At 42.5% G+C, this 19322-nt stretch overlaps 1 protein-coding gene across 6 annotated transcripts in view; it reads right to left on the bottom strand.

Moving 5' to 3' along the window:
- Positions 1 to 19322, bottom strand: part of LOC108266386 (receptor tyrosine-protein kinase erbB-4) — a 338116-nt gene that overhangs the window by 122034 nt on the left and 196760 nt on the right. The window lies entirely within an intron of this gene.

The following is a 19322-nucleotide window of genomic DNA, read 5'->3' as shown; positions in this document are numbered from 1 at the left end:
ATCTTTTCACACTGAGGACAACCCGAGGGACTCGTACACAACTATTACAAAAGGTGCAAACGTTCAGTCACTCTCAAGAAAGCAACACGATGCATTCAGAGCCAAGGGGGTGTAAACTTTTGAGCAGGATGATCAGTGTAAGATGTTATTTATTTTGTCTTCTGGGAAACATGGAAATATCTTATGTAGCTTCTGAAGGATAGTATTAAATGGAAAAAAAAAATATTCTTGGTCTTTAAACAAAATAATAATCTACACTGACGATAGTTCAAAAGTTTACACACCCCCCCCAAGTCAAAATCTATGTATATTCTTTAGATTCCTTACAGAAATGTCTGGATGGCTGGGGTAAATTGAAATATTCGATGTATAGATAGACAACCACAGGGCTGCTGTTGCCAGATTGGACCGATTGGATCGGACACCGATCCGATTATATTTTAAAACCTTTATCGGTTGACTGAAAACGATCCAGATCTAGTAGAAACGCGTGCGTTTAATTAGTAACATATGTTTAACGGATTGACCTTTGAAAAAGTACGGCCAATAAATGTAGCTAAACCAGCAGTTGTGATGTTTTACAACGGCGTGGAGATTGTAAGTGGAGATTTGAGACTATAGTTCTAGTTTGGGTCATTCGGGCCAAATCGATGCGATAAAGTTCAAAGGACATGGAAGCAGTTTTAATGATTATGACCTGGTTAGAAAGACAAATATCATGACTAACCACCATAAATCTAGTTCACTCATATCCATCATCCACCACATGGATCATTTAGTGATATTTACATGTATTATTTTTGACTCCCACACACACACACACATTTTCATGACATCGAATTCATTAACCTGCTCTCGTCACCACAGTACCGCCACAGAGAGTGAACCTGGGGATCAATAGTAAGAGCCCCGTCAACTTACGAGCATACAGTTGTGCCTTTGGGTCGATCCCATGACCTCTACTGGCTCAGGCGGATAAATTCGTCTTCCTGACACACGCTCGGCATGGATAAAGAGCACATTTGTGAATTCCTCTCAGGGATTAAAAATGCCAGAAAGTATGACTAGACTCCCATGCGTATGACTGATGTGTTTATTTTTTTCCCCCCAGACACATGATTGCATGGATTTTGAAAAGATGCACCACGATTGAAAGAAAAGATCAAAAGTAAACGACAGACATAACGCAACGGCACGCGTAAGACGTTAAAACAAAGCAGAAAGTACGAGCGCGAGACGGAAATGAATAAATAACATCTGACTAAACCCTGACTCGACACCGGCACTTTAAATAACGCAGTGTAATCAAGTTGCGAGCGTACAGAGCCTCTTACGATGACATGTTCGACCATCGCCGTGGTGTCGGAGCAAACCGGATCGACATAAACAGCCTCGTAAAAACATTAAAACCATAAACCCATCAGCATTAGTGTTACGCATTGAAATAAGGGGAGTGTGAAATGGAAACGCATCTCGGGCGTGATCTTAGCCACGGCGCACGGCGCTGAGGCAGTAAAACGATTGTCTTTCCATTAATATCTCACCCAAGGTCAGAGGAGAGATCGCCTCTCATAAATCTGCAGGAGTAGAGGTGGCTCGTTTTTTTTCTTTTCTTTTTTTTATTATTTTTTTTTTTATTTTTATAACGGTCCAACCACTTCGCTCGGAATAAAACCCAGCCAGACTCTATTATAATGTAATTGCACTTTTATGTTTTAAACTACTGACCTGAAAAGAACAGCGGCACTCGTTTAACTATGGAGAATGCCTTTTTAAGACTCCACGGGGAATGCTGGAAAAATGTGTGCATGTGCGTATGTAAGGCAAAGCGGTGCTATCACAAGACCGGAGACCCTCATGGCGATGTACGGATGCATTTTTAACGAGACAACGCCGACATTCAAGCATGAGTGAACGTGGCAGGACGAAGCCCATGGGAATGTCGTTATAAGTGGCTGATATATATGTATATATGACGGGCCGTGACGGGAGAACGCCTGTGACACGTCGGATGCTTGAATCGTGCATCAGTTCAGCTGCTCAAATATATCTGGACCAAGGACCCTCTGTGCAATGTTCGACGTGTCATTGGTGCTCAGGAGCGCCGACAGACAGCAGAAGGACAAAGACGGTAATAACTCCTGAAAAGGAACGACAGGAGAAAAATAAATACACGGGACAGTAGGCGCGCTGAAATAAATCTCATCCAAATCCCACCAAGGTTGACACAAATAAAAAAGTAACACCAAATAAAATGATGGAGGTGAAAAACAGGATCCCTTTCAGTCCATGGAGGGCAGGTTTTATTGGCAAATATTATAAGGGAAAAATGTCACAGCCAGTGTGTGAAATAGGAGCTGTACAAGGTCATCACAGTCTCCTGGAACTGGAAGTGCCATCAATATTTTAGCTCTAAAACCATAACATGAATCAATATACGCGTGGATACGGCATGTGAATGGATCTACAGTACATCTCTATAGGTGTATGAGGTTGGTCTTATTATGCATTGTAAAAAGACATATTTGTAGGAGGGACGGAAGCCTAAACAGTGAAGACCGTTACCCACGATCCCACCCCGCCTTCTCGGATTTCCGGCTCCTTCGTGGTGGTAACTGCATTTGAAGCCAGCTGATTAAATGTACTCATCCCCATCGACCACACAATTGTTTCCTATGAATCTTTCTGAAAAATGTCTCGGATTAAAAGCCTTTATGGAGTTCTCGAGAGCAGGGAGCGTTTCCATATTTACCTATTACACATTTTAAAACATTGCATCATTCGTAACGGATGCCCGCTGGTCATGTATACACCAACCTGTGGCGGAACAAGCTCAGATTTCACTGGAGCGGAGCGGTAATTTTCCAGGGTCTAATTCACGGATCGGTTGAGAACTACACACATAGCCAGTCTGTTTTCAGGTAAAATCGCTAAACGAAAAAGAAAAGAAAAAAAATACATATAGACGACGAGTATCGGTCTTTCCGGTCCGAACGGACAGAAGAATCTGCGTATTTTGAAATCGCATTAATGGTAAATAGTGTTCAGGTTGCTCTCACTTACGTACTGCGTCTTGTATTGATTTACTGTTTGATGGAACGTAATTGGTTAAATAACGTCCAAGCGCCACCTACAGGCCTGTTAGGTGAAGTGCAGGCTGTTAGGTCAAGAACATGCAAACTGTCAAAATGGCCTTTATTACCACTTTTTATAATTGTGCAATAATAGTAACAATGTAACAACAACAAGAAACGCAAGTGAACAGGAACTAACTTGTTTCACACGTACACGGTCTGTGACTAGAAGAGACGGCGACAGCGAGTGCTAGCTGTCGAGGGACGGTTTAGGGAACATCTCAGAGGGACTGCAGGCTTCGCTGCTGCATTTCAATGAGATCCGGGAGGCTGAGTTTTACTCCGAGGCTAAAATGAAAAAAAAAAAAAAAAAAACCCAAAAAACTCGCTCATGCTCAGTCTGTAGAGCGCCGGAATACCAATCAGTTCCTCTCTGAAGGGGGTCACGTCCCGGCCGAGTTCATCGGTCAGCTGGACGGTGTCAGGTGCAGAGTTTCAGAGAGCTGAATGCTGAGACATCCAGCTACCAAATTATGAGGATTAGCGAGTGCAGGGGCACAGGGGGGTTCAAAAGAGGTCCTCAGATTCTGGAAGTCATGAGCCGTGGATACGAATGGCTTTGAAATGTATGCAGGCTTAAAATGTATTTAAATTTAAAAAAAGAGAAGGCTTTGCGTATATATATATATATATATATAATATGTGTGTGTGTGTGAGAGAGAGAGAGAGTGAGAGAGAGTGTAGAGACAGTAAGTAGAGCAGTGTGTAGCTTCAGTGTTAAATAATTCAGGGCTTCAAGGCCAGACTGCACCACACTAACATCACTCCATCTACACACATCACCCTGATTTGTGCATGTGTGTGTGTGTGTGTGTGTGTGTGTGTGGCCCTGCCACTCTCACCTCTGTCTGTAGCCATGAGTGGATTCCGGCTTCATCCCGGGGCATCATTAAAAGATAATGCGAGACATGCGAGGAATTTTAATCTCAATTAATAATCCAAACGTGGATCCAAACATGGCCGCCGAACTGTCTCGCGAGGCCTGCGCTGATGTTTTAATTCAGCTTAAAAGTGGGTCAGGGTATAACTATAACCATCTAGCGCTTGTTGCTGTCTTAAGGTAACAGGATTGAGACACGCACACAAACAAACAAATAAAAAGAAAGGGAGAGACAGCTGGAGCGTGAACGAGTAATAGATTGAAATTATGAAAAAGGAAGGAAATTAAAGCTACATGAATGCGAACTGATGAAGGAACGCGTGTTGATGGTTTACAGCTGCTATAACAGGAGCTAACTTTATCTCGTAGGAGTTCCACAACATCAAACGTAACTATAAATGGTTAAAAATATCGGCGTCGAAGTCGCGAGCCTGACTGTTCAGAAGCTTTCGATTCATTTTCTCTAACAGCAGACAAGAGTTCAGGGTTACTGCATATTAATACGCTCTTTCCGATATGTCACTGTTTCTATAGTAACGGCTCATTCACAGGGACTTCTACGGAACCGAAATCTGCTTCACGGTATTTCTTTACGACGTATGCTCTACATCTTCACCTTACGGTCTACGAATTTTCGCAGCAGCCGTATCGTGTTTTTTAGTTTCTTTTTTTGAGGATTTTGCTGAACCTATTCCGATTGGTTCCTGACTTTTATTTCATTTTATTTCATTCTAAAATGAATCAGTTCCTCAGAAACGGACGCGAAATCACAGAAACGCGGCAATATTCGCAGGAGCCTGCAATTTTTCGGAATGACCGCAGATTCGGGCCGAGGCGCGTCGCGTGACGTAATCGTCGGCCAGAGCGCCGTTCGATTCACGTTCGTCGGACGCGATTTCATCCGAGAGGTCTCGTGTACCGACAAACGTCGCTGTGAAAGAGCGTGCGAAACGATTTCGTGCGATTGCGAGTTCGCCGATTAAAAAAATTAGACATATATACACATTTTTTAAAAAGCACAAAAAACTCAAGTTGCATCAAATTTAAAAAAATAAATCAATCAAATCGAATCAAATTTTTGCACGCAAATCCGGTATGGATTATTCATATAACATAGTTTGACAGTGAACTACACACTGAATCTCATTGTACATGGACAACGGCCATGAAAATATTAATATTCATAATGATACTCATAAGCATGTGTGGACTTGTTCGTGGAAACGTCCTGCGGTCATATGAGAGGCTCCGACTCCCTTTAAAACGTCACTTAGCCGCTCCATTTTACTTCAACACACGGCCTTGACTTCACGCTACTTTCTCCTTCCTTTTCTTTTCCTGTTGTACTTTTTTTTCTTTTTACTGTAAGTGAAGAATTGAGTCATAGTTTAAACACAAGACCCTTTGCTCTCTCTTATTCCCACATCTAAAAGTAATGTTTGAAGCCAGGAGTTATGTTTTAATCATTCAAATTCTTAATGATGACACTGAATCCATTATTAATGAGCCCGGTTCCTCCAGTGTACTCGGCTTGGCAAGCAAGTTCAGTTCTACTCTTTTCATTTGATCTTTTACGCAACTCTCCACTCCTTTTTTTTTTTTTATTACTTCTCCAAACCGTATAGTGTGACCCTTGGAAAAGAATTCTTCCGCTTTTCGACTTTATTTCCCAAGGCTTTGTTTCTTTTTTTTTTCTTTCCCTTTTCTTCGTTCTTCCCATCTTTTGCTTGCTTTCATCTTCATACAAGCGGAGGAAAAAAAAAACAAAAAAAAAACACCCCAAACATGCTAATCTTCTGTTAGCGTCTATTAGAAACAGCTTGCCGAAACGCTTCCGCCTGTTTACACGTAGAATCCCCAGACCTGCTCGCTCTGGACTCCGGATGTACTTTGGGTTTTCGTTTTTAATGTCCGTTCGGAAGTGCTCGATCTGATCTGATTTTAAGCGAAGAACTCGTCGACTTTCTTTACAATTCATTTCAAGCATCTTTTACGGCTTCTTATTACGGAGAAGATCGCCAGGTCGCTAGAAGCGCTCATGCGGCAAAATAAAACAAACCCTTTCTTCGTACGTTTTATTAAAACACGTCCGTTATATACATCTGTAGACTGTGATATCGTAAATGAGGCTTGTATACACACGGCGTGTAGAGAGTAGAGAGAAAGTAGAGAGAATTTACACTTGTAGTCAAAGTATAAATAAGTCTTACTCAATAAAACATAGAATTACTTTTAAAAGTAGAATTAAAAGTTGCTACTTTTAAAGTATGAAACAATAAAAAAATCGATTTTTTTTTTTTCTATATTCATGGATTTTATTGGCCGATTTAAACCGGAATGTAAATAAAAACGCTAATCACGTGCACAAGAGAACCTTTGAAGTTCTAAATAAAAATATAAGGAGTAAAAAACATGAAGTTTTAAGTAAGTATCGAGTACAAGTATTCAATTTCCATAACACTCTGGTAAAACAGAAAAACCCCAAAATTATACTAAGTACATTCCACTGTGCTTACATTCAAATTATTAAAGGACATGTTACGGGCGCAGTGGTGGCTTAGCGGTTAAGGCTCTGGGTTACTGATCAGAAGGTCGGGGGTTCAAGCCCCAGCATTGTCAATCTGCCACTGTTGGGCCCTTGAGCAAGGCCCTTAACCCTCTCTGCTCCAGGGGGCACTGTATCATGTCTTACCCCAACTTCCTGACATGCTGGGGTATGCGAAGAAAAGAATTTCACTCTGCTGTAATGTATATGTGATCAATAAAGACTCGTTATCATTATCACCATCTCTGTTACTTCAAAAGATTTCATTGAGAATGCGACAGGATACGATGAAACCCCACGCGAACCTCGGATACAGAATCCACATCTGTCTACGTGTAAAACATGTGAGCTATTTAATAGCGATAGCTGCAGGACAGTAAGTACAGCTGTACGTGATCAGCTTGTCACATCACTACACTCTGTCGTTAATTAATGCTATTGTTCATCATTTCAGCAGTTTTATCGCTAGAAAGGTTTGGTCATACAGTATGTGTGGTAGTTTTGGGAATTTTTTTCGTTTATTTTACTAATACTGAAATCTATAGACTTCCAGAACCGAAATGCGGTCCGGTTTTGCACGTACGTCAAAGCACTCCTAGCATTTCTTCTAGCGAGAAACGAAGAGGAAATTGCGTTGAAATATTCTATTCTGGAAGCCATTTCGACAGCTGGTATTTTTATTATGAATCGGAATTTCCTTATGTTCTGAATCGATTATGTCCATTTCATTACACGTTACACATTTTGTGTAGGAGTACACTAATGCGTGTTTTTATTCAAAAATATGCCCAAACAGCAGGCTTCGTTTGGATGCCACCAAATTATTTGGCAAAAAAAAAAAAAAAAAAAAAACGTACTCTCTCCTCACTTCACAGTACAGTATTTAAATATTCCAGTTAACAGCAAAGCAACAGATAAAAGGCCGGTACGATGATCTTTGCACAAAGATGCCGAGCATGGGCGTAACCACGCATTCTTTGGGGGGGGTCGTGTCCCCCCCAATGTCGAGGAAACACCAATCTGTCCCCCCAATATACAGTCCAAAATATTTTCTATATGTCCCCCTTTAATGAACCCTGCCAACGGATCTGTCTTTTCTTCATCTAATTCTATTTATTTATGTCTATTCCTTTTTAATATATTTCCGTTTGTTAGGGAAAATAGGTGTGTGCCCCCCCTAAGTTGTACACTCGGTTGCGCCCGTACTCAACGCAAGTTTGTTGATGTATTTTAACAGTTCAGTCTGTAAGAAATGGAGACAGCAGCCAAGTGTAGAAAAGTGCAGCACAACTTTTTTTTTTTGAGAGTCAGTAACTAGATACCTAAATAGTAGGTCACTTTAGCTTAGTAAAGAAGGCATCATACCATGGCTTGGTTTGTTCTTAAGAACGTCAATTAGCTGTTGATATTTGCACAGCCACGAAGTAGGCTAGGCTAACGTCAGGTTCAGTTTTTGACCATTAACGTTACATTCACTTGTATATCCTCCTGCCGAGTCCGTTGGACCCCCCCTAATGAATATACCATGGTTACACCCTTGATGCCACGGGAAAATGATAACGAATTGATCATTCTTTTTAATAATGTCATTTTGGATAGTACAATTCTGGTCAAAAACGCCAATTTTCCTGGGTTTTTGATTACTTCCTGGAACTCATCCACATCCGACAGGTTCTCCTAGGCTGCCATGTATATGTACTCGCGCCCTTCCTAAAGCTAACGACAAGCTGTCATAAACAATTTAATATTTGCCATAGATTGTGCCACACCCTGTGCATCCTGTCTGCAAAATCACCTCCAACTTTTACTTCACTCTCTCTCCTTCCTTATTTACGCCGTAACCTGCACACATGCTTTAGCGTTCTGCTAGCATTCGTTTATTCACCGGGTCAGATGTCCCTCCAGTAATGAAGACTACTTTGAAAGTGCTGTAATTTGCAACGCGTCGATACGTTATTATGTTCTCGATTCCAGTTTAGTCCCACATGCCTTCATTAATGAGAAACCAGTCAGCAAAACGAGAGAAGTGAATGACTACGGGCTGGCACGCTGAGAAACAATTGAGCAAATCTGGCTGCTGCTTCATTGTTTTTAACAATGTGCCATTTTCTCTGAAGCTTAATTACCAGGCACCTGGTTTCAGCTGATGGAAATGAGGACGTTCTGTTTCGGCTGTTTTGCAGAGAAATTCCATTTTTATCTCTTTGCTCTGTGTGCACATATTGCGTGTGGCATCGGTGAAGGCTGGGATCGTGGATGAGAAGGACGTCCGTGACATCGGTATCACCCTTTTCCACTTGGACAACCTCGCTTTTACGCCACTGCTTACTGCGGCGTTACGCCGGCAACGAAAGATTAATAACGCGGCACCGAAAATGCAGATATGGAGCGCTGATGTCCTTCAGATGAGCATCATCACACCCCTCCTACCCCGCTAACACGCCTCAAAGGGTGAAATATTGAGTATGACACAAGCGTAATTGCATGGGAAGTAATCAATTAGACAGACAATTGGAAGCAACCCAGGGTCTGGAATCTGCCGAGTGGAAATGAGTGTTGTACAGAAATCAGCGAAAGTCAATTTCTCTTTCTCCAATTGGCTTACCCAAAGAGATTAGCGCCAAGCCAATGATACGGAAACAGAGCAATAGACTATAAAAAGATCAAGTAAGATGACGAAGATATGAAGAATCTACCTTAAAGTACCCTCAGAGGAACAACGGTGCCCTTCAAGCTCCAATGTGTGTTTATTAGTCTTTATTAGTCACGTATACATTATGTATAATATCATATACTGTAAGTCCAAAGCAAGGTGTACATTAATAGTCTTCAAAAGGTACGCTGAAACCTCCAAGTTCTCCACAAAAGTACAAGCCCGATTCCAAAATAGTTGGGACGCTGTGTGAAATGTAAACGAAAACAGAACGCAATGATCTGTGACTCTCGTAAAACCCGTATGCTATTCCCAACAGAACATAGAAAAAACATACCGTTTTAAGGGGAAAAAACTGTGGCGCACTGTGGCTTAGTGGTTAAAGTGGCTTTAACCCTGAAAAGGATAAAGCGGTTGAAGATGGATGGATGGAAACAGGTCAGTAAAATGACTGGGTAAAAAAGAGTATCTTAGAGAGGTTCAGAATATCACCTGGTATCCGAAAATAATCAACGTTGCTGTGGTAATAAGCAACGTTGCCCCCCCCCCCCCCCCCCCGCCCCTCCCCTCTGTTGTTCTTATTTATTTAGTGGCGTTCTCATGCTTTTCCTGATGCTTTGCCTATAGTGCTCCATATATGTCCTGCATGGTTATGGCAATGAAGAGAAAAGAGAACGAGATCATGGAAGAAAAATGGAAGACATAAAAGAAGAGATGGAGAGAACTAGACAGAGACGAGAGCAAGAAGAGAAGGAAAAAAGAAAGAATGAGAGAAAGGTGAGACTGGGAGAAAATTGGATAATGGAAGAGAAACAGGGAAAAAGAAAGAGAGAAAGAATGTACAGAGTGGACGAGTGAAAGCGACTGAAAGAGAGGCTTGTACTCATCCAGCTATGTCTAGAAAAGCTTCATTTTCATCTCCCCCCCTCTCTCTCTCTCTCTCTCTCTCTCTCTCTCTCTCTTTTTGTCTCCTCTCCCGTGTGCTCTTCTTCCACGGCAGCTTCACGACACACTGCACACGACTCATTGAGGTTAATGCGCCATCATTGAGATTTTCTCCCTGAACAGGTCTGAGCACTTTGAAGAACATAATGTGCTGTTAAGATCTCTCTGTGTGTGTGTGTGTGTGTGTGTGTGTGTGTGTGTGTGTGTGTGTGTGTGTGTGTGTGTGTGTGCCTTCCTATAAATATTAAGGTGCTTCTGTGGTCAAAATTAAAGACTGTGGGATTATCTCCAGCAGAATCTGGAGGCTACAAGAGGACAAAAAGCCAGGATTCTTCTCAAAAACGCATTCCAGGTCCTAGTGGAATTGAATTTCCTCGAAACGCAAAAGGACAGATGCGTTACGCTTTTGCACGGTTTACAAATTTCATTTACTGTTTAATCTCTCCACTGGGATTTTGTCCTTTTCTCCGGAAAACTGGAAATCCTTAGGACATCATTTCCTCCATAAACCTGACAAGAGTTTCTCTAGAGCACGAGGAGGAAAAAAAAAGAACTAACAAGGTTCCCGTAATGTTTTTTTTTTTTTTTTTTTTTTTTTTTTTTTTTAAAAGGATGTTCAATCCTATTCACATTTCCTCCCTAAAAAAGTTTAGAAAATGAAAAACACTTACCGGCCAATTTGACAGGAACGCCACAGTACCTGCTCATTCATTTAGTCATTTATTACACACACACACACACACAAAAAGAAGCCCATGTGGCGTTTTTCTAATCTTCGTTTTACAAGAATGTTCTGAATAATAATAGTGGAAAATAATATGTTGGTTAAAAACTATCAGGTTTAAAATAGCAGCACATTATTGAATAGGGACACAAAAGGATAATCATACACGGACCAAGGAAGGAACGGACAGCTAGTTTTAAATTAAATAAAAAAGAATTTAAAAAACAAAAGCAAATAAGAGCCGATTAATTTGACAATGTATTAAATCTCGCAATGCCAGTAGGCTTTAATTACCAGCCGAACACACTTCTAGTGTCCTAAAAATGCTCGGATGTGAAATCACTCTCCGAGTGGTATTTTAAAATGTCATGAAGTGAGGTCTTTTTTAACTCCTGCTTAAGTACAAGAGTGTCGCATCAGTGATACCAGGTTAGTCGCTTTCAGGGACTCATGAAACCGCATGTGAGACATGGGCAAGAATGGGGAGGGACTGACGGGGTAGAAGGAAGGACTGAGGGGAAAGACAGCGAGGAGGATAGGGGATAGAAGATGAAGAAGGAGAGGAGATGAGGAGGATTCGAGAGGAGCGATATCAGCAAGATGAGACAGATGGGAGATAGAGGGATGGATGGAAATGATGGAGTGGAGAAAGTGAGGAGGCAGAGAGGACTGGAGGGAATGGAGGGATAGAGAGAGAAAAGATGGAAAGCAGAGATGTCACAGATGAGACAATATAATGAATTTGATACTAAATATGACAGGAGTTGTCTAAGTGGGTGTGGTCTAATACTCTAACCATTGCACTGACTGGTCTAACACTTACGAGCGCACTCGACTGGTCTAACACTCGAACGAGCGCACTCGACTGGTCTAACACTTACAAGCGCACTCGACTGGTCTAACACTCTATCGAGCGCACTCGACTGGTCTAACACTCGAACGAGCGCACTCGACTGGTCTAACACTCGAACGGACGCACTCGACTGGTCTAACACTCTATCGAGCGCACTCGACTGGTCTAACACTCGAACGAGCGCACTCGACTGGTCTAACACTCGAACGAGCGCACTCGACTGGTCTAACACTCTATCGAGCGCACTCGACTGGTCTAACACTCGAACGAGCGCACTCGACTGGTCTAACACTCGAACGAGCGCACTCGCCTGGTCTAACACTCGAACGAGCGCACTCGACTGGTCTAACACTCGAACGAGCGCACTCGCCTGGTCTAACACTCGAACGAGCGCACTCGCCTGGTCTAACACTCGAACGAGCGCACTCGACTGGTCTAACACTCGAACGAGCGCACTCGACTGGTCTAACACTCTATCGAGCGCACTCGACTGGTCTAACACTCGAACGAGCGCACTCGACTGGTCTAACACTCTATCGAGCGCACTCGACTGGTCTAACACTCGAACGAGCGCACTCGACTGGTCTAACACTCGAACGAGCGCACTCGACTGGTCTAACACTCGAACGAGCGCACTCGCCTGGTCTAACACTCGAACGAGCGCACTCGCCTGGTCTAACACTCGAACGAGCGCACTCGCCTGGTCTAACACTTACGAGTGCACTCGACTGGTCTAACACTCGAACGAGTGCACTCGACTGGTCTAACACTCGAACGAGCGCACTCGCCTGGTCTAACACTCGAACGAGCGCACTCGACTGGTCTAACACTCGAACGAGCACACTCGACTGGTCTAACACTTACGAGTGCACTCGACTGGTCTAACACTCGAACGAGTGCACTCGACTGGTCTAACACTCGAACGAGCGCACTCGCCTGGTCTAACACTCTGTCGAGCGCACTCAACTGGTCTAACACTTACGAGTGCACTCGACTGGTCTAACACTCTATCGAGCGCACTCGACTGGTCTAACACTCGAACGAATTATATAAATACTTAGCCCATGATATTTCAACTGTGTATATAGCAAAAAATACGTGCATGTAATAATACTAATAACAATAATAATAATAATAACAACAATAATAATATAAAATTGTCATGAACAAAGCATATCGAAATACTAAACTAAAAAGGACCTGCTTTTTTTATTTATTGTTTTTTTTAACGGACACTTCCCAAAGCTGGACCTTATTCTAGTGACGGCTCTCAGTTCACACTGAAATTAAAATATTTCACATTTGTATGAATTCAAATTCAGATGAACAGCTCACTAACGTTTAATTCACTGACTGCAGTCACAAACAGAATACGATTAAACGAGCTGGGTCATGTGCGCGCACACACACGCACGCACACACACACAAAGTGAGAGAGCATGTCAGAAAATCAATGAAGCCGTATCAGAATTGCATACGAGACAACTTTGACCTCCGTGGATGGGATCTGTGCTTACATCTGTGTTTATATCTGTTTTTCGACATTTTGCTGCATTGGTCCATCATTTCTGACAAGTGTCTTGCTGCGTTTTATACATCTGTATTTACTATAATGTCGTGGAACTTCCACAATACAAGTTATTTCTTGCCCTTCCACAACATCTCTACTGGATTAAGGTCAGGACGTCGACTCGGCCGTTCCAAAACATTAACTTTATTCTTCTTTAACCGTTCTTTAGTAGAACGACTCGTGTGTTTAGGGTCATTGTCTTGCTGCATGACCCACTTTCTCCTGAGATTCAGTTCACAGCCAGATATATATATATACATATATGGTATAATTCAGAATTCATTGTTCCGTCAATGATGGCGAGTCGTCCTGGTCCAGATGCAGCAAAACAGTCCCAAACCATGACACTACCACCACCATGTTTCACAGTTGAGATAAGGTTCTTATGCTGGAATGCAGTGTTTTCCTTTCTCCAAACATAACGCTTCTCATCTAAACCAAAAAGTTCTATTTTGGTCTCATCCATCTACAAAACATTTTTCCATTAGCTTTCTGGCTTGTCCACGTGATCTTCAGCAAACTTCAGAAGGAGAGCCATGGCTTTGTTCTTGCAGTCCTGCCATGGACACAATTGTTGTTCAGTGTTCTCCTGATGGTGGACTCATTAACATTAGCCAATGTGAGAGAGGCCTTGAGTTGTTTAATAGTTACCCTGGGTTCCTTTGTGACCTTGTAGACGATTACACGTCTTGCTCCTGGAGTGATCTTTGTTGGTCTCCACTCCTGGGGAGGGGAACAATGGTCTTAAATTTCCTCCATTTGTACACAGTTTATCTGACTGTGGATGGGTGGGGGCCAAACTATTTAGAGATGGTTTTGTAACCTTTTCCAGCCTGATGAGCTTCACCGACTCTTTTAATGAGGTCCTCAGAAATCTCCTTTGTTCGTGCCATGATACACGTCCACAAACATGTGCTGTGAAGATCAGACTCTGATAGATCCAAGTTCTTTAAATAAAACAGGTAGATGTGCGCCTTGGACATCTTCCATCACTGTAACCATCGTTCGCATGTGATCAATCACATTGCACGTCTCCAGAGGGCACTTACGAAGGGGACTGACATGATAATGTGACAGCAGGATCAAAGAGGTCGGGGTCAGAATCAGGCTGATCTGATCGTGCTTGTGGAGGCGGTGAAAGAAAGAGAACGGGAGAGAAGGAAGGGAGATAAAGAAAGAGTGGAAGTGTGTGTGTGTGTGTCTGGGCTGTGTTCCAACTCTGAACTGCCTCAGGATGTCAGGACACTGAGTGGGTTCAGCATTCAGCTGACAGTTACTTCTTCTGCCAACTGCTGCCATTTACAATTCCTATGTATCACACACACACACACACACACACACACAGATAAAGCGCGAGAGATAGATAACGAGAGCACACTTTCCAAACCGAACAGCATCAAATCTTGACAAAGCACACAAGCAGAAAACATGAAAAGACTGCACGGTGAAAGAAAGGGTGAGAGAAAGAGTATGAGAAGAGAGGAACAGAACAGAAGAAACCATGTGTGTGTGTGTGTGTGTGTGTGTGTGTGTGTGTGTGTACACACTCTCTCCCCCTGTGGGCATGGCTGGTATTTCAAACATTCCCCCTCGCCCGCCCGAGCTCCCTCTCATTTCTGCATTTCTGCATTATAGAGCTCCATTGTCCTCTATTACAGCGTGAAGCGCTCACTTCAGGTCATCAGCGACGTGACGTTCACCGTCCAGCCTGCCATTTGGGCTACAGTGTCGCCCGCTGGCATTCACAGGGGGGACTGGGTAAGCGGAACAATTCACAGAGCTTAAATTATTCAGAGCCTCGGCTCAGTCTCTTCAACTTGGCAAAACTCAGCAAGTGGTGGGGAAAAAAAAACCCCAAAAAACAAAAACCAAACACTTAGACGATAATAATACAGGGCCGTGTTCTAATTCAAAGCCTCCTCGTCCCTCTCGTCTCCTGATACGCCACCGACGTTTGTCAAAAACAGACAAAAAAGCTGCAGAAAATAGACATCGTGGTACAATCTAACATTGTAATCGGGCTACTGGTTTCAGTGTGGACTGAAGTGAAGAGCCTATTTTGCATGTGCACAGTTAGTTGTGTGTTTCTTCACAACGAGCAACCACGTTAATGATCACGTGCAAAGTAAGGGGAGGTGTTCAGACGTCAACAGGAGTGAAAGAGTAAACATTTCTTTTAGGTCACAGTCATAATGTCTTTATGAACCCCTATACTAAAGTTTCATTTAGAGTTAAACCGTACCACTCTTGAATCCTTGATTCTGATTGGTCAGAAGGTATCGATTGATTGATTGACTGATTGATTTAAAACAGTAATCATCGACATCTAATTGTCGGTTTGGATTATGTAACATTTCTGGAAGGAGTCTCCAGTGTCAGCGTATTTCTACCAGCTAGAGGTAAAGCTGTAACTTTTTCGGTTAGAAGAAGGACAGAGGACGTTGTAACAATGCAGGTTGCATTTATGTAAATAAATAAATAAATAAATAACTTCTAATTTCTTCTAACTTCTTAAACTAATAAATAACTATAAATGGATAAAACGTGTGACGCGACGTTCTTTATTAAATTAACCCACATGAAGACTAAAGCCCGAGAAAGCAAAACGGAGGACGCTGTACGGGTGGGAGGGACGTACACACGCATTCCTGTCAATCATAGTGAAACTAGCCAATCGTGGGAGTTTGTGAGCTCATGTATGTGGAAGAGGGCAGATAGCGCATTTTCTCAGAGTGTGTTACCATGCCCTGTGATGCAGCATGAGCAGAAGTTTGAGTGTCTTCACGTGTCTCGGAGGAAGCACGTGTCGGTAGCCATCATACGACAGATTAAGGAGAGAAACAAACAAACAACACTGTTATATCGCTAACAATATCCTTAGCAACAACTGCTCCATGTTTCTCTTACAATATAACAGAAATATTCTCCTAACTCATACGTTTACGATACGGTCTATACATATACAGGAAAACTCATCCCAGTCCTAACCTCACACCTCTCCTTTTTTTTTTTTTTTTAAACCACACCATGTGTTCGCACTTCCTCTCTTATCTCGCACAAGCGCCTAACAAGCAACTCCAGCAGCTGCTGCTGCCATTTTGGCTCCAGCTGAGGAGGAAGAAGGAGTTGTGCCAGACCATCAGACGAACCAATCAGCATGCTTCTCAGTGAAGAAAGAGCAAAGCAGCATGGGTAAAATCACAGCTTGGGCACTTACTGTGCCACTTCCAGTCTCAGTGGAGAGACGGATGTGGAGAATAATAACAGTGTTCAGGAAGTGAAGAAAAGAGCAGAAAGAGCACTAGACAAGTCAGGTTGGTGTGACATTTTCAGAGAGACAAAAACGAACGAGGGATAGCTCCGTGTCATTAAACTGCACATCGAAAGAGCACTGATAGCTCTTACCCTAAATCCTAAAAGCACGTCTTGTAGTTCTTGGAAAAGAACGACATACTGTGAGTGCATGGTATATATTTTTAAAAAATAGTTATGGCACCTTAAAGGCCTAAACGGAGGTCAATATAATGTGCATCTATTCCAAGAAAAAGGAGCACGCTAACAGTCAGGAGCTTTTAGAACGGCGGAAAGAGACAAGCCTCTGGCTAACCATCATGTCGGCAAGGGAACCCGCCACTCAGCAACGAAAACGCTCTATAGAAATGGCTCTGCAGCTCAGCAGTTTCTTTACAGGCCAATTTGATCTTCAGTCAAAGCTCAAAGCCCCGTTCCCCAACACAGACCTTTCTATAATTATCGGCTTGCGTTTCATATCAGAAGTGCAACAAACTAAGACCTGACTTGACATTTTATTACGTCTCCCTGAAACAGTGTGGACGAATTAGCAGCACAAACAGTCGCTAGAGCATGTGTGGCATGTGAGAATGTCAAAATCAGCAGTTTTACAGGAAGAGAACTGCCTGTCTCGTGGCTAGAAAACTGCCCACTGCTGGTCCTCTCCTGGAAGTTCACGTCTTCTACTACTCCGTCTTGCTTTTTGTTTTCCAATGGGCTTATTTGTTCCTAATCTCGCACGCTAAACATATAGATTTCACTTGAGACCTTTTCCTACAGTCTGTCGGAAAACGTTCCGGATTATCTTGTCTACGTACCAATAATGGTTTCAAGTAAGCACTAGATGACATTAAACAAAGAGGGGCACGGTGGCTAAGTGGTTAGCATGCTTGCTTTGCACCTCCGCGGTCCACAGCCGGGGGGTGGGGGTGGGGGGGTGTCCGAATCACACCTTTGCCCTGTGTGTGCGGAGTTTGCTTCGGACACTCGGGTACTCCGGTTTCCTCCCCAAGTCCAAAGACGTGTGTTGTAGACTGATTAAGCATTTCCAAATTGTCCGTGCGATAGTGTCCTGTGATGGGATGGCACCCCGTCAAGGGTTTCCCCCACCTTGTGCCCTGGAGATAGGCTCCAGGATCATCTGAGTCATGCTGTTTGTTCAGTTTTCCTGTCAGAAACTGGCACACAGAAGACTGGAGAGTCGGTCAAACTGCAACCTGAAGCTTGTGGCCTGAAAAGCGTACGACAGATATTCTGGCTTGTGTTTGATTTATTTATTTATTTTTAAAGCTTCTGATATGGAGACTTGCACCCTGTCTCAACTGTAAGTTGCTCTGGATAAACGAACCAGGCGAATGAGTTCAATGTAAATGTAGGCAGTGCAAACAAGCTAAGAGAGAACAAATTCACTTCACATCACCATTTTCCCTCTGGCTAAATTCCCACTGTAGTCTTAAGGTCTGTTTCAGTAGCCTGTTAGCTAAAGTCAACTTTGCTAGATGAACCCTGGGCGCCTTGAGGGATTGCTTAGCTGTAGACTTCAGGAGCTTGACATTTCATTTCATTTCCTTATGAAATGAACAGCGTAGTAAGCAGAGTACATGTGCAGTATCGGGGGAAAAAAAATGTCATCATTGGAACCAATGGATCGAGTTTCCTTAGCTATACTGTAGACTACAATTTATTCTGCTTGCTAGGAAGCATGCTAGGTAATTAGCAGCATTCATGCTAGGTAGTTAACATGCTAGCCATGCGCATAACTTTGTTTGTTTTTAAAAGTATTATATATTTAAAGTATTTAATAATATTATATATTTCATTATATAACAACAATAATAATTATATACATATATTTTTAAAAAAAACACACACACACACAACAAACAACACAAACAAATCCTCTGTATGGCCAAGCTGTGCTGTTTTTCCTCACCAGAAAAGATATACTTTCATCCTAACTACCGTTTGTTTCCACACTAGCTTCTTTAATACTTCCACGGGATGATAAAATTCAGCAACTGGAGTTTACATCATTTTGTGTTCGCTCCCAGCTCATTAGATGGACAAGGAAAGGGACGTAAAAGAACTCGACACTGCAGGCTGATTAAACCGGCCGTTATAATGACAGCTCCAGCTGGTTTAAAGCCTCGCACTTTAAATTTACACATTGCTCGATAGCATGACATATAGATTGTAGGTTTCTATAAATACGAAAAGAAACCTGCCTCGTGCCGGGTTTATTTATAGCCACCTAGACGTGAACGTTTTATGAAAAGTCTTGTCATTTTACTTATTAAAACGAACGACACATCTTACTTTTTTATCCGTTTACAGATGGGATGACTTGCATTACAGCAGCTGGAAGTTGGAATTTCCGTCGCGACTGTTAGCAAAATTCTCTCAGACCTCCTGGCAGGTTAGCTCATGTAAGCTAGCTGGTTAAAAATACACGAAAACATGGAAATACGTGACTTTCTAGTTACAAATTTCCATATATGGACTAATATGTCAGATTAAATGGCTGGATAAATGTGAGACCACACGCACAAGAACACACATACACACTCACACACACGCACATACAGTACACACACTTTATTGTGGACTAGCCTGTAGCAGGTCCAGGGATATTTACACACTCTGAGGTTGCATAGCTCAGTTTACAGAGCTTTATTACTGCCTGTCCTTTGTCTTTCTGGCAAAACAAATCCACACACACGCACACAT

This window comes from Ictalurus punctatus, chromosome 6 (genome assembly GCF_001660625.3).
Source record: "Ictalurus punctatus breed USDA103 chromosome 6, Coco_2.0, whole genome shotgun sequence".
NCBI classification, from domain to species: Eukaryota; Metazoa; Chordata; class Actinopteri; order Siluriformes; family Ictaluridae; genus Ictalurus; species Ictalurus punctatus.
The sequence above is the reverse complement of the archived record's forward strand: the minus strand, read 5'-3'. Positions and strand labels throughout refer to the sequence as shown.